Source organism: Stegodyphus dumicola, chromosome X1 (assembly GCF_044657685.1).
Source record: "Stegodyphus dumicola isolate Sdum_Otavi_A_Nest chromosome X1, ASM4465768v1".
NCBI classification, from domain to species: Eukaryota; Metazoa; Arthropoda; class Arachnida; order Araneae; family Eresidae; genus Stegodyphus; species Stegodyphus dumicola.
Window position 1 is genome coordinate 64,851,872 of NC_140780.1, and position 17,102 is coordinate 64,868,973.

General features: G+C 34.6%; 1 long non-coding RNA gene across 7 annotated transcripts in view; it reads right to left on the reverse strand.

The window, feature by feature from the left end:
• Positions 1-17,102, reverse strand: part of LOC118181451 (uncharacterized) — a 119,704-nt gene that overhangs the window by 20,043 nt on the left and 82,559 nt on the right. For 3 of the 7 annotated variants that reach the window (XR_015038789.1, XR_015038788.1, XR_015038787.1), the window contains one exon: positions 9,255-9,322. The exons of the other annotated variants lie outside the window; for them this stretch is intronic. This is a non-coding gene — a long non-coding RNA (uncharacterized LOC118181451). The remainder of the gene's footprint in view (positions 1-9,254; positions 9,323-17,102) is intronic. 7 annotated transcript variants of the gene reach the window in all.

Consider the following 17,102-nt stretch of genomic DNA (forward strand, 5'->3'; position numbering starts at 1 on the left):
CTTAGTTTACACTAATAATCCTATGTAGATCGTACCACTGACGCAGATTGAACATGAATTTCATTTTGAAACCTTTTGACGTTCATAAAATTACCCAAGCTTTTTCTCATCGAATTCACTTAAATGCAATAAATTTGATAGATTTTTTCGTTTACCAGTATTTTAAGCCTCAGTATAAATTAATAAATAATCCTTTTCAGTATGATTAAAGAGAACTAGCTATTTTCATTTTAAGAGATATTCCCGACTCTTAAAATTTTGCTCAGCAACTGAAAAAATAAGAAGTTTAGTGTTTCTTCTCTTTCGTTAACATTCGTTTCCACGAGCGGCAGAGTGAGTAATGTTGGGTGCTTGACATGGTACGATTCATGGCAAATGGGCTGGCCGTATATAAGTTGTAGAGTAATTTAGAATTTTTCGATGCCAGGAAAGTGAAAAAGTCCTCAATGCCGTCAGCAGGAATTCGAACTTTGGGCCTCCTACACGCATCGAGCTCGCTTCCAGTTACATGACGAAGGCATGTGGAAAGGAGGGAGAAAATACCTTATACACTTCACCTTTTAAAGGACGAATGGTGATTAGGGGACTTATAGCCAAATCCTGGTGGTGATTAATTATCGTCCACAACCTTCTAGTTCGGGCGCCATTTGCAGAGTCTTTCAGAATTTTTTCCATGTCAGGAAACTGAAGAAATTCGCAATGCCCTTGCCAGGATTCGCACTCCGGACCTTCCAAATATGCGTCAAGCGTGCTTCCAGCTACACCCCAAAGGCATGCGGAAAGGAAGAAATAAATACCTTAAAAAGTTTTGCCCATTTCGCACGTGTAACTGGAATGTGAAACTATTCCCTTATAATATCCTTATAATTCCCTTACAACTAGAACTGTTTAATCGATCACAACCAGTCTTTACCAGCCCTACAATTTTTATCAGTCAAATGAATGTTTATTGCATGAGAGGCTTATTTACGTTTCATGTGAACTTTCAAATGCCAGTGAACTTTGATTCAAATATAGCCAGTAGAACGGCTATCAAAAAGTACTTTAATACATTATCTTTCTCATAATATTAGTCCAATATAAGTACAATTTTAATAGGATTTAATAAAATAATAAGATGTTTTCATGCTTCCTGCTTTATCTTTACTTCTACCCGATCTCATCAGTTAGCTCAAGGGGCATGTGTTAAATTTCCTGATTCTGATATGTATTTGCGACTAATTTCTATTCGTAGCCACAAACTAGTTTGCCAAGCTCGGTCTGATTGCTTTTGATGTTTTTTTTTTTTTTTTTTTTTTTTTTTTAAATAAGCAGCTTTATTGTTGCGTTCGTTTGTTTCTCTTTCTTCGCATTTCAATCTTTGCGAAACTGCATTTCTTAAAACTTCTTTAGCAAGTTTCGTATTTCTTACGACTATATATTTTCATATTGGTTACCTTAAAGTCAATGGGGAAAAAAACAACACTTTGTAAAACACGTTCTTGTACATCAACATCAGCTACACTAAAATTAGAGAGAACCATTTTTAGTGATCGGATATAACATAAAAAAGAAATCATTAACAGAAGTTATACCAGTATAAGTGAAAATGGATCATTTTAAATCTTTATAGCGCGCACAGCGCACGTTCCTATTGTGACAGATGAATTTGCCATTTGTCTGTAATGCCTTGCAAGGGAAGGAATGTTTTTGTACAGGTGGTTAATATTTATGCTACATAGGAGAAAAACCTATACAACAATATTTTTATCATCCGTAGGTGACAGGTGAATGCAGGGTCCGGATACCCGGACGGCTTTATATGACAAATCGGGTCTCGTCCGGTACTCGCACCTATCTAGAACAACACAACCCTCTCGGCTTCCCGCGAGGGCTACATCGGGAATTTATTAATAGAGAATATGAGGTTTTGATGTGACCAAACAAGGGCGTATGCATATATGCTTCAGCATAGAAGTAATAAAAATTTCATACATAGGTACATTGGCTGGTATAGGTACATTGGATATATATGTACATTGGCCTAAGTGGTTAATGAGATAGGCAAACAATAAACACTTATACAGTAAAAGAAATGATACACTGATAATGCAACTGGCGCATTAATGCAGAAGATGACAAATAATGATTACAAGTAATCGTGTATCATCCTGTATGACTATACATAAACTACGAGAAATGATATAAATAAACACTTATACATTAATAGCAATGATATTCTGACAACGACACGTGCACAGTAATACGAATGATGGTGATAAATGAAAACACATAATCATGTATTATTCTAGTGGGATATACACACATCAATAAAAATGATACATACACACTTATACTTTGACAGAAATGATACACTGAGAAGGAAAATTGTGCATCAGTGTGAACGATGACAGTTAATGATTACACATAATCGTGTATTACCTTACGAGGCTATACATATATTAGTACAAATGATACACTTAAACACTTACACTGAAGTGACAAAAGTCATGGGATAGCAATATGCAAATATACAGATGGCAGTAGTATCGCGTAGAAAATGTATAAATGCGAAGTGCTTTGGCAGGGCTTTCATTTGTGTTCAAGTTAATCATGTGAAGAGGCTTTTACGTGATTATGGCCGCACGACGAGAATTAACAGACTTTGAACGCGGAATGGTAGTTGGAGCTAGACGCATTGGTCATTCCATTTCGGATATCGTTTAGTTTAGTTTAGTGACGGAGGACGTAGACACCACCCCTTTACCATTATGGTTAATTGGTTTAGCGCCACATCCACCCCTATCTAAAGCTGACTCATGTTAGAGCCACACGAGATCCACTCATAGGGCACATTGATTAGTGTTACAAAACATAGATATTAAAAATGGTTACATCTGTGTGAACACAGTACTTATGAACAAAACTTTAGCAAGTGACACATAAGATTACAATTCAAGCAAGTAATTTTAGCAAGTTACATATAAAGTTTACAATTCAATATATAAAGAAGATATATCATACATAATGATTATATTATACTGTTGTGATTGATAAGTGATGACATTGTCAACATGAATTTACTAATGCAAAATTCAACATTTAAACTCGGTATACAAAAACCCAAGAACATACAAATGCTTATATTTCATACATTGCCAACTTAAAAAAATTTATAGTGAAGAAGTATAAAAATACTTAGATCTCACATAAGTCTCTAATATTCTGAATGTCATTGTTAACTTTTATATTACAGCTTACTACTAAAGACACAGTTATTATATTAAAATTGGATATTAATACAGTTAAATGAATAATTGCACTTAGACTATAAATACACTATAAAAACATTAATTCTTTACAATTTCTAAAATGCAATGATTCAAAACAATGATTATATGCGAATATTAGAACAATGATTCACTATAAATATACAATGATTCAATACTATTACTTAAATTAATGATAATATTATTCATATTATTAATCATATATGCCATGTTGACATCAAAATAATATTTTTTTCATACAGGTGCTTATTACTGAAATGATGTTACATATTACTAGCAAGCAATTCAAAAATAAGATATGTACAGTACAATTTTACTTGCACATTGGAAATACTATACAAATAAATAATTCAATACAATGAGTCCGTACGATTACTCATGAATAATTCAATATTATGATTCTATACGATTATTCAAATGCAATGATTCAATAAAACAATTCTATGCGCTTATTAGAACAAAAATCTATATAATTATTCAAAATTTCAATATTATTGCTCAAATTAATAAAAATACCATTTATATTATAAAACTCACTACTGAAGTGACACAAACATTTAAATTACACCATTAATTAATCATTACAGCAATGATACTACATCGTTAGGGAATCCAACATTCCGAGATCCACAGTGTCAAGAGTGTGCCGAGAGTATCTAATTTCAGGCATAGCATCCCACCATGGACAGCGCAGTGGCCGACCACCTGCACTTAACGACCTAGACCAGCGACGTCTGCGTAGAGTTGTCAATGTTCACAGACAAGCAACACTGCGTCAAATAACCGCAGAAATCAATGTGGGACATACGAGGGACGTATCCGATAGGACAGTGCGGCGAAATTTGTCTTCCTTGGGCTATGCCAGCAGAAGACCGACTCGAGTGCCTTTACTGACAGCACGACATCGCCTGCAGCGACTCTCGTAAGCTCGTGAGCATATCGGTTTTCCCTAAACGAATGGAAAACCGTGGCTTGGTCAGATGAGTCACGATTTCAGTTGGTAAGAGCTAATGGTAGGGTTCGAGTGTGGCGTAGACCCCACGAAGCCATGGACCCAAGTTGTCAACAAGGCACTGTTCAAGCTGGTGGTGGTTTCATAATGGTCTGGGCTGTTTTTACATGGCATGGACTCGGTCCTCTGGTGCAACTGAACCGATCATTGACTGGAAATGGATACTTCAGCTACTTAAAGATCACTTACAGCCATTCATGGACTTCACGTACTCAAACAACGATGGGATTTTTATGGATGACAATGCGCCATGTCACCGGGCCACAATTGTTCGCGATTGGTTAAAAGAACATTCTGGACAATTCCAGCGAATGATCTGGCCACCTAGATCGTCCGACATGAATCCCATCGAACATTTATGGGACATCATCGAGAGGTCAGTTCGTGCCCAAAACCCTGCACCGTCAACACTTTCACAATTATGGACGTCTATAGAGGCAGCATGGCTCAATATTCCTGCAGGGGACTTCCAGCGACTTGTTGAGTCCATGCCACGTCGAGTTGCTGCACTTCGCCAGGCAGAAGGAGGACCGACAAATATTATTAGGTATCCCATGACTTTTGTCACTTCAGTGTATACATTAATGGAAATGAAATGCTGAAAATGGCACTTGCACATAATACAATAGATGAAGAATAATGGTAACACGTAATCGTGTATCATCTTATGTGGCTATACATACAGTAGTAGAAATGATACATTTAAACATTTATACATTAATAGAAATGGTACACTTTATCATCGGTAACTGAACCTGGAGTCAAAGTACCAGGTTTCCACGCCTTTAGGCAGTCAGCATTAATACTCTAACAAGGAAATAATTTCATCTACGGCGGGCGATAAAGACAGACATCGTGTTCTTCTTTTCAAAGGCTCATACCAAATATACCTTTATGACATCTATTTTAAACAGCTCCGCTTCCTCAGCATCATATACGATCCATCTTATCGATGCCTCGCAATTTTTAAAATGTTGAAAATTTTAATAAATTGAAATGCAGCTTCGAAAGCCTTCCTGAAAATCTTGAAGTAAAATCCTATCTCTTACATAAATGCGTATAACAACCTTATTATACATTCTTTTAAGAGGCCTTTCTCACTTTATTCGAATACTCTGTATAATTATTTAAATAAATTTTGCTACTTTACATTGAGCTTTAATATACGTATTCCTGTGAAAACTGTATTCAGATTGATCTTGCAAACTATATCATATATTACAATTTAATTTATGTAATCATTCTTTAACACTGCTTCCGATATCTTTACAGCTTTAATTACCAGTTGATACTGATTGTAATTTCTGTATTTAAAGTGGAAACATTATACGGGAGATTACATTAAATGATTTAAATATAGCGATTTGTCAATTGTGTTACGCTTGCTGTTTCATTTTATTTAAAAATAATAATTAGAAGTCATAATGCCTGTTAGTAAAGTAACTTTTATAATATCTGCTGCAAAGTTTAATTTCATTTAATAAACGTAAATTAAAATCAGGTTACATGTTCGAAACATAAACTTTGGCAGCTTTATCTTTGTCTCTCTCTCACGTTTTTTTAAAAATAACATGTCAAAAGTACAATTTCAAGCTAACTGAATAAACTAATTACTGTTAATAATTATTACGGAAAGGAATTTTTTGTAAATCTATGTATCTTATTTACGTAGATTTGTACAACAGATTTTTACTTTAACTCAAGATTTAAAAGAATAATATTTGCGGGTTTTCCAGTTTAAGTTTAAATTCCAATTCAGTTTTTAATTACGGTAAAAGGTCACATGAGTTTTAATTATCTAATTTTTAGTAATTTTGTTTAAAATAAGACGAAATGAAGATAATAAAAATGTTCGTCAGTTCCAAAAAGTGCTGTTATATCTAATAAATCTAATAAATGACCATCAAAGGAGGAGGAAAAATAAAAAAAGCTGAAGAAATCGGAAATTCGAAAACAATTAGCTTGAAAAAGGGGAAAACAACGAAGTCTATATTATGATACCCCCAGGATACGTATTTCTAGGGTAAATAACTAACTTTTCCCATTACGTTGTTTTGCATGTCTTACACGGTCATATAACTTAATGATGACTGCCTGTCAGTGTATAGCCTAGTTTTTTGTGCCTTTGAGCCTCATGTTATTGATCTGTTATTTGTATGTTGTTTACTATGTCCTTCATAATTTTATTAACAGTTTTCCCACTATGGCTCAATGCTTATGCTCCCGGTCTTTCATCGAGCAGGAGGGTTAGCTAAAATATCCTTTTTCCATCCCTCTAAATAATTTTGTACAAGGGGGGGGGGCAACGCATTTGAAACTACACGCTTAAAAGCTATTCCTCCCCTGTACAACAGCATCTTCCGCAAGATTACTGATACAGCAGTAAAGCAAACATCAGGACTAATTTCCCCTTAGATCATAGAAATGCGTCAGTTTAGTCATCAGAATTTGAATTGATGTTAAATGAGTAAAATTATGTAAAGAAAACTGCCACTACATAACAAAACATCATTAAAAATTAGTACTGTAACGTATGCACTGGAAATTCTGTACGCATTTTATTCACTAACCCTTTAGGCATTCGAAGGTTTTAAACACAGCACTGTAATTTTTAATAGCTGGGAACGGATGTCTATCACATTTTTTAAAAATATTCATATTATAATATTTATACATTATTGAACTGTTTGAAAGCCTATTTAATAGAATAATAGAATTACTTTTGAGTTGATATTTTCTAATTAGAATACGCCAGTTCGATACACCGTGAATACGCCGAATACACCGGAAACCTCTTTCTTGGGAGGTATTCTAGAGTAAAATGTGAAGCTGATCTGAGAAAAAAAGTATGATTATTTCTACGTAATTTTTTAAAGAAACTACAGCTATAAAAATCAATTGCTTAATGGCAGTTTATTGTTTAAGTTTAATAATTTAAGATAATCTATAATAAGATTTCTGTCGCCAAACGTAACTATAATTTCAGAGCATTTTGATATATTTGAATGTTTAAAAAACCTCACTGCATCACTAAATAAGCCATTTTTAATAATTGTCTACAGCCATTTCGCAACCATGTTTTATATCTCGCAGAATCATCTTCACGTTTTTAATGCTGTTTACTTCCGAAGAACGTCTTCTTAGTGTTTCACAAAATTCATAACCTGCGCTTTATTTAATTCGCAAGTCATCAAATTGTTTACGCTTTACTTATTCTAGAGTCTACTTATTAATAACCACAATAGCAAGGTGATACTATAGTTAAATTTCCGAAGAACGACTTCTTAGTGTTTCACAAAATTCATAACCTGTGCTTTATTTAATTCGCAAGTCATCAAATTGTTTACGCTTTACTTATTCTAGAGTCTACTTATTAATAACCACAATAGCAAGGTGATACTATAGTTAAATTTGTGTTGGGTTCAAAAACTTCATTTATTTACAGCTGTTAAATTTGAAATTTGAATTTTATCTATAAATGTAGCTGGTGAAAAATATGCAAATGTTTTGTTCAGCTTTTCATTGCATCTTTTCTCTATCAAATCATAATCAGTGTATTAACTGCAACATCTGATATTTGAGAGATTATTCTGCAACAAAGAGTTTTTAAAATTCCTCTCATTATGGTCTCGTTTTTTCTAATATAAGTTTCTTTCGATTAATTAAAAATTTGATATTATGAAGTAGGTATGCACTAACAAGTAGAACATGCCTGTTTACTTGCCACCTATTATTTATACTTCAGTGTTTTCATTCTCAGAACCCATCATTTTAAAGCTGATGAAACAGCACTTAAACATTTGAAACCAGAAAAATAACCTTGTAGAGACATTAGAATTTTTTTGGAAGTGGGAGAGATGAAAAAGTAGCAACCGCCTTCGCCGAGAATCGAACCACGGACCTCTGGAATACCGACCCAGCGTGCTACCGTTACACCACGAAGGCACGCTAGGAAAGCGGGAGAAATACCTTACATACTCCCATTTTTAAAGGGCGAGTGGGGTTTTTATGGGACCCAATCGCCAAATCCTGGGTGAGGAGAATCAGCATCCAACACCCTTTTAGTTCGGGCGCCACTGTAGAGACATTAGGATTTTTTTGGAAGCCGGAGAGATGAAAAATTAGCAACCGCTTTCCCCGGGGATCGAACCACGGACCTCTGGAATACCGGCCCAGCGTGCTACCGTTACACCACGAAGGTACGCTAGGAAAGCGGGAGAAATACCTTATAACCTTGCATCGACATGAATATCATTTTTTAATTTTAGTTCCTTCTTTGAAAACATTGCATATGGCAGGCTAAAAGATCTTCCTTGTTAGCAGTCATAGCCTCATTTTTAACTAGCTGCCGAGAAACCACAAACTAAAGTTATTAGAGGACATAGCAATATAAAGAACATAGCACACACATGACATCTGGTCATTATTAATATTATCTTTAAAGAGAAATCCTTATAATCATAGTGTAAAGGTCTATACACTAAAATATTTAAATCAAAGCAAATGGTTTCTATGAGATTGCTTTCAAAAATTTGAAGTAATTATCTGCAGCGTAGTAATCGCAGTCATCCAGTGCTAAAATTTACAGCATATGCAAACACATGTAGTGTAAACGTGCACAAGTGAAGGCCACAGTGGCGGTAATTACCCCTCCTAATTTATAAGTAACCATGGATACTACTACATGAGCAATTCCATAAGCTTGTTTCGAATTGCCTGAGTAAACAGAGTATAGCAGACTCTTCCTAAATCGATGCTTTAACGTAATAACTGAAGGCTGATTTTTCTTATTTTATCAGCCATAATATCATATTAAAAAATTACTATCTTTAATAATATTACAGATTTTGAAGCAAAATTGTGTTTTGTATACATTTTGTTATATAAATTCCTTTATATAGTCCACAAATCTGTTGTTCGGCTCTGTTTTGAAATATCGTAGCCATTTCTGATATATGAAAACTATGCCTTACTGTAGATCAGGGATGTCAAACTCATAGGTACACTTGGGCCAAACAAACAAGGTTTAACTTTAGGCGGGCTGCAAAAAAAAAAAAAAAAAAAAAAAAAAAAAAAAAAAAAATCAATATTCAAAGAAACGTAGATTTATTTCGAATAATACAATAATAAACATATATATATATTTATATAGAAAAGAACAAGAAAAATTTAATGTCCTAATACTTGACATCTCTTCTCTGCTATTATCTTTCCTATTTAGGGAGAAATTTTGTTTGCAGTGATAACTTTCAACGCTGACCCAAGGTGAGCATCATTAATACGGTTTCTAATAGGAGACTTATTACCTTTCATGACTGAAAATAACTGCTCGCACCGATAAGTGCTACCAAACATGGAAATAATTTCATATGCGAATTTTCGAGTATTTTCAAACCTGGCTGGTAAATATTTGTAAAATTCAGGCAGGCCCACTTCAATGAATTTTGCTTTCAAATTTATTCTTTCCACAAGAGATAAATCAAAATGCTGAAATATTTCTTCAAAAATATTCTAACAATATCACAAAATGTCAAACGTTTAGCAAAAATCAATTCAAAACAGAGAAACTAATTCTATCTCACAACGAAATCGCTACAAATCAATCACAGCATTAAGTAAACAAACAGTTCGCTAGAACTACAGCTACTACTGAGATGAGTTGTTTGTTCTCGGCTTTTATAAGCTTTATAATTAATTTCTCGAATATACTGGAAACATCTATAAATATCCGAATTTTTGTGGATGGCAACAGCAATTACGAGATATTTATTTATTAGGTATTAAATGCACGCGCTGTTCTATTTTTAACCTTCCAACGCAACTGTCTTTTCAAAAATCGTCTGCGTTGCTAAGGCAACATGAAGCAAATCTAATTACAATTCTAAATAAAAAAAACCCTAACTAAATAAATAGCTATGAAATCCGTAACAATATGAATTAAGTAATAATTAATAATAAAGCAAAGTGCATGCACATGCATGCACCAATATATCGTACAAAACTAAGATTGGAAAACTGAGACCATGAGTTCGGCCACATTCGGCTATCGGGGGATGCGTACAAGTTCTGAGTGCACGTGTCCCCCAAAAGCCGAAGGTAGCTGAACGCAAGCTACTCACACGCATTTGTAATTTAAGTAGTGTGTGTGTCAGCTCGCTGTGAGTAATCTAACAACACTGAATAAATTATCGTTAATTACTTAGCAGTATACATTTCATTTTTTTCTTCGTCGATATGTTATTTTATTATTATATATTATTATTTGCCGATATATTGGCCGGGCCGCAAAAATATTTGTTGTAGGTCGTATGCCGCCCGCGGGCCGCGAGTTTGACATCCTTTCTGTAGATATTCAATTATTTATGTTTTTAATACATTAACCATACCGATAAAATATTAAATTGAAAATCTCAACTTCCAAGCTATTATGAACAATTTTGTTTGCAATAAAATAAGCTTCCATCTTGGGTGCATATTCAAAATATGTCGGAGGGAAGAATGCCTTAACTTCTTACGATATAATACAAAATTACATCTGAGTCCTTGAATCTAATCAGAATACATAAATTTTCGGTAGCTGGTTTGCAGTTATCTTGAAGAAAAACTTGTTTTGTAGCAACACAAGCATCTAACTATATTCACATATAATTCTTCGCTATTTACTCGTCTTTATCTGTTTATCGCTTTAGACACCAACAAGTTTAAACAGCTATAAACGTTTTTTAAAGCATAAAAACCACCAACAAAAAAAATTAAATGATTCTCATCCCAATTTTCTTTTGCAAATTAAAAAGTAAGTAACGTTCCGTTATGTTAATCTAACCAATTTTTATAGATTGTAATGCCGGTGAGAAGTTTAAGCAAACTTCGAGTTAAATCATTTGTGAAACCTTTGGCTACCAGACCTTGGTTTTAAATCTTGAAACTGACTATTAGTTTAAGTTATCTCGCCACAAGTGGTTGGCTGATTTCGTCAAGCAGGAGACGTTCATTTTATGATCCACTTCTTATTTAATAAAAAGATTTGTTAAAACTTCTCAAGACTTAACAGTTCCTTTCAGGCACTGATAGTTCGCTGTACGTCTGCACGGAGTTGGGACTTAGTTTAAAAACTAAAAAAAAAAAAAAAAAAATAGACATCACATCAAAATTGCAATTAGTCAACAATGTATAAATTAGCCTAGAAGGACACACTAACTTAAAGCCTAGAAGGACAGCGTCCGACTAGCTCTCTCTTTAATTAACTTATGAATAAAGTAATATAGAGTTGACTTCATTTCTCAAGTTAAATGTTCCTCTTTTCCATAAAAGTTATACTTCTTTTCTGAGAACGCTCTCAAAAATAAAACGCTTTTAAGAAATAATATGTCGGCTTACTTCAGAAATAATATGTCGGCTTACTTCAGAAATAATACTCTCTTAAAACATACTAAAGAATTAATACGTCGGATAAACGACAACGGGGAATCGCCAAAGTGCTATCTGCCTAAGAGGGGGAATGCTTTCACGGAGGACTTTCTAAGGGAAACTGTCTCGTATACGTGTTACGGTTACAGCCGAAAACATCGCGGCAAAAACATCGCGAACGAAAACGTCGCGGAGAAAACAACGCAAGGCGAAAACGTCGTGCTACAAAACATCGTGGGAGAAAACATCGCAAAGAGAAAACATCGCAGTTCTAAAACATCGTGGTACAAAACATCGTCGTTGAAAATAAAGCGGTTCAAAAACTTCGCAGTTTAAAAACATCGCCGTCGAAAATATCGTGGTAAAAAATAAAGTATCTACAAATCATCGCATGACGATAACATCGCAGACATGCATTTTTCAGGCTTTAATAACTGTAAATGGATATTCCCATAATGATTTGTGAGCGCAAGATGTAAAGAAGGATAATTTTTATTTTCACATTTTTTTTATTAACTAATAAATTTTTGCTGAAAAAATAAGAAGGAAACTTAAGCATAGAAAATTAAATGCAACTTAATAGATTATACTTTTTATGAAAAATTACCTGTAAAATCTTTATAAAAAATGATTTATTAATGGTCTTTGTTAGTTAACTACGTCGATTTAAAATTCTATTAAGTGCTATAAGTTGCATTAATTTTCTATGATTAAGTTTTTTTCTTATTTTCTCAGCAAAAATTTAATATTTAATAAAAAATATGAAAGTAAAAATTATCCTTCTTTACATCTTGCGCTCACAAATCATTATGGGAATATCCATTTACAGTTATTAAAGCCTGAAAAAAGCATGTCTGCGATGTTATCGTCATGCGATGATTTGTAGATACTTTATTTTTTACCACGATATTTTCGACGACGATGTTTTTAAACTGCGAAGTTTTTGGACCGCTTTATTTTCGACGACGATGTTTTGTACCACGATGTTTTAGAACTGCGATGTTTTCTCCCACGATGTTTTGTAGCACGACGTTTTCGTCCGCGATGTTTTTGCCGCGATGTTATCGGCGGACACCCGTGTTACACATGAGAAAAACCACGAAAACGCCCAAACAGCTAGCCCGTTCGCCGAATTCGAGCCTTGGACCGAACTACCAGTGTTCAGCGACTTTACCGCTCGGCCGCTGCTGGTCCCGCTGGAAGAAGGGAAAAAGTGCCTTATATACTACCCCTTTTAAGGAGTGACTGGGATTTGGGAACTCAGTTGCCAAATCCTGGTGGTGACCAATTATTGTCCACCACCTTTTAGTTCGGGTACCACTGTAGAATCATTAGGATATTTTGAAGCAGGAGATGTGAAAAATCTGGAAGAAGGGAGAAAGTGCCTTATATACTACCCCTTTTAAGGAGAGACTGGGATTTGGGGACTCAGTTGCCAAATCCTGCTGGTGACCAATTATTGTCCACCACCTTTTAGTTCGGGTACCACTGTAGAATCATTAGGATATTTTGAAGCAGGAGATGGGAAAAATATCCACTGCCCTCGTCAGGACTCGAATCCTGGACCTCTAGAATACGCGTCGAGTATACTTCCAATTACACCACGAAGGCATGCGAAAAGGAGGAAGAAAATACCTGATACTCTTTCCTAAAGCTAAATGAACAGGTAAATGAAATAGTGCTATCCTTATATGTGTTTGCACATTAAGAGTAAAATTTCATTTTACGAGACAAACTTTGACAATTACACATATTTTCGAATTCGTCTTGGAACTTTAATCCAGAAGAGCTTCACGCTTGTGTTATTTTTCTATCTGGAGTTTTTCAAAAATATTGTTAGCTTATGATCCTTCTTCTGAATATTGCTCTATTTCAGTGTGGTTAAGCAAGTTTTTTAAAGTATAAAAGAGTTACAGTGAATTTTGTTTAAATATTGTCCTAAAATATATCACTACATTAAATTTACTGTTATTAGATTTTTTATACATTTAAATTTACTTTTAAATGCAAAGTTTATTACTGATAGATACTGAGTTTCTGCAAAAACAGTTCGACTACGTAATACTTTATATACATTATAGTTTAATTTCAGCGGTGGGAGCGCTAAGAGTCTATTTTAGCGATTCGACAAACTACTCTTTTACGCAAATTTAAGTTCCAAGCTTAGGTTTGCAGACCGGTGGTCCACAGTTTGAGTTCTTAAGAGTCTCATCTACGCTTCTTTACACTCGATGCAGCTCTCGTAGTTTTCAAATTATTTAAGGAAACTTGTTTAATTTATTGTAACAAAGCAATTGACCATTATTTGCCTTCTTCTTGGAGGGTCATTAAAGGAAAATTAGTTAATCTTGTCTAACACAAGAAGAAAATTACGAAAGCTATCACGTAACCTGTCTATCCAGGTATGAGAACTGCATTTTTGGATTAATTACTATTATTTAGCATTAGCCTCTCGATTGATATCTGGACCACATTTGAGTAGAAGAATATCCTGCACATCCACATGTATTCTCTTTAGAATTTATAGAACAGAATCGATTTTGGAAGAAATTTAAAGGTATTCCAGCCATGTTCCTAAGCCCAGCATTTCAGACTCGTATCTTGTGCACGAGAAAGGCTCTTACATTCATCAGGCATTCTTTTTTCTAATGAGACGTCTGACTAGTTACTCACTTTTCTAAGCAATCCGCCTTTGAAACTTGCCAATAAGTTAAAAATAAACCATATAGAAATAGTTCTGAATACTGTTCAGAAAGGACAGAAAGTGAAAAAACTACTTTCTTTCTTTTCGCCATCAACAGAACAGCTAGTAAACTGGATTAGGTGTTCATCAGCCTGTTGGATTCCCGTCGATGGAATAAAAAAAAGGAGCATATTAAACAGGAGAAATTTACAAAATCGAGTTAACAAGAATGTACATGGACATATACAATGGCTAAATGATTTGAAAGTGTAACATGGTGCTTTAATGTTTACAAAACATTACAGTGTTACTGGCAGTATTAATTGATCAGTCTTGTCTCCTAGTAGCAGTGAAAGCATAGGAAGTACAAACCTTAACGCAGGATAATGCATACCTGTTTTCGCAGGTGTTAGCTGTCTGTGCATGATTACTTTTAGATATTGGCTTCCGAAAATGGTATCAAGATGTAAATATGCATTCAAATACATAGTAGTCAGCGTCACCAATCTTTCTACATATCCAAAACTCATATTCTATGAAACCAAGCCGATTAAGGTAGCTCATAAAAAGTCCATGCTTAGTGAAGAATCCTGTGAGTTCTGGGATGCCCCGTTTGAGAATCGTACCGACTTTTGGAATGAAATGGAACACTCTTCTGCCTGTAACATCATTAATCCAATGTCTTTTGCCATTTATCATAAGAAGCTGACGTGGGAAAAATTTTATATGAGAAGCTGCCAGTTTTATACAGAGGATGCTATGTCACGCGCCTGATTTGGCAATCTGGTCAGCTAAGTTATTGTCATGGATTTGGATTCTAGTACGCGCCGTGATCCATTACAGTTTCGATCCATTACAGTTTCGGTCTCAAGTTACTGGGCAAAGAGAGCATAAAGGTTTTACATATGGGTCAAACTAAAATATTTCTGCATTGATTTTCTTAAATTGCCTTCTTGCTTGATGCAGAGTCCGTATAGATGTTGAAGTAAGAGTAACCATCAGTGATGCAGAAGTTCATTATCGCTCACACGACAGCTAGTTCCGCTTGAAAGACAGTTATTCTGGTTAATTTTTCTGCTCCACGTGCTTTCCCTTTTTGTTCCACTCGGGATGCAATACCCATTTCCTGTTCCTACTTAACCTTTGGATCCATCAGTGTTTAGATGGCCTTTAATGCGAGTGTAGCCGGTGTTGTCCAGTATGTTATGATATCAAAATCAGCTGGGTGGCAAGTTGGCAAGGGAATACTTTCTTCATGATCTGAATGAATTATTCCAGAGCGAGCAATTCACTTTCAATCTGAGGCTGCATACGATGGTACATTCTCTCTAGACTACTGAATGTATAGGAAGAATAACCGTGAGGACGCTCAGAGCACTGGCCAATGAGAAAACTACTTGCCAGATTACATCAATTATTATGTAAAATTAGTAGTATTAATAACTGTTGAAATTATCTCAAGCAGCATTTTTTAAATCGCGAGACTGCAAACCTTAAAAAAAATCACCCAAATCATATTCAGTTTCCTTTTGTATCATCCATTAAGTGGCTTTTAACTCCAAGTATTTGAATAGCATCAGTTTCCGTTCTCATTTAAATATTTTCTTCTCGACTCATGATGTACGAAATAAAAAATTTCTATTACGTACGCCTATCGTTTTCAATTCAAAATCGGAAATATTTTCTTTTTATTTTAAACCTTTAACAAAATGCTATTGTCGCAGTTTCAAGAAGCAGAGAAGGGCGAGCGAAAAAAATAAATAAATAAAAGGATTGCTCTCCGTTTTTAAAGAGTATCATCCACTTTCCCCATCCCAACGTTAATTTTCTTTTTTCTTTGCTTTCTCTTTTAATTTTACCATTCGAGAACAAATATAGCATGGCTGAAGCCCGAGACAAACGTTGGGAAGAGTAAAAAGAAATTTAGGGGTTTCTCAAGAGTCGATTTCTGCATTGTTTCAAAGTGCCCCAGTTAAGCATTTAGAAGTTCTATTGTTTCAAATCGCACCATTTCAGATCATAACATAATGTAACGGATTCAATGCAGCCCCACCCATTTTCCTCCAGAACTTCTGATTGGCTGCGGTTTCCTTTTGAAGGTGCGTCCTTTCCTGAAGTATTTCATACCCGATTACAGGATGCGGGTTTTATTGATTTGTGGTATTCAGATGAGAAGTGTTCTTTTACGATAAATAGACGTATTTCCCATTGGAAAGAAGTACCAACAAATATGTATTGGTATTTCACTAGTATTTACTTCGTCCTCCTTTCGCTTACACTGCTCCCCTTGAATAGGCAAGGAGGGGAGAGAGAATAAAAGCACACCTTCTGAAGGCAGATAAAAAGTGAAAAGCATTAGAGGTAAAAGATGTTGAAACACTTAAGATTTTGCCTCGGAAACCGCGATCAAGTAACTTAAAAGACAATTTAATTTAATCTGACCAGCAAAGGTTGAATTCAATTTTAATTTTTCACATCAAAATTAACTGAGTAAAAATTGAAAGAAAGTAACAATATACAGCAATTAACAAATTGATTTTCATTCCAAAATTATTATTTGTATTAGCAACAAATATTATCTATAAACAGCGACTTTCTCTTAATTAAGCGCAATATCAACAGTACTATTGAAAAAAAAATATTGTTATAAAGGTTATTGAATACTTGTGCAGCAGTTAAGTACCACCTTGAAAGCTAGATATTAATTCATGGCCAAATAATGAGTCAAATA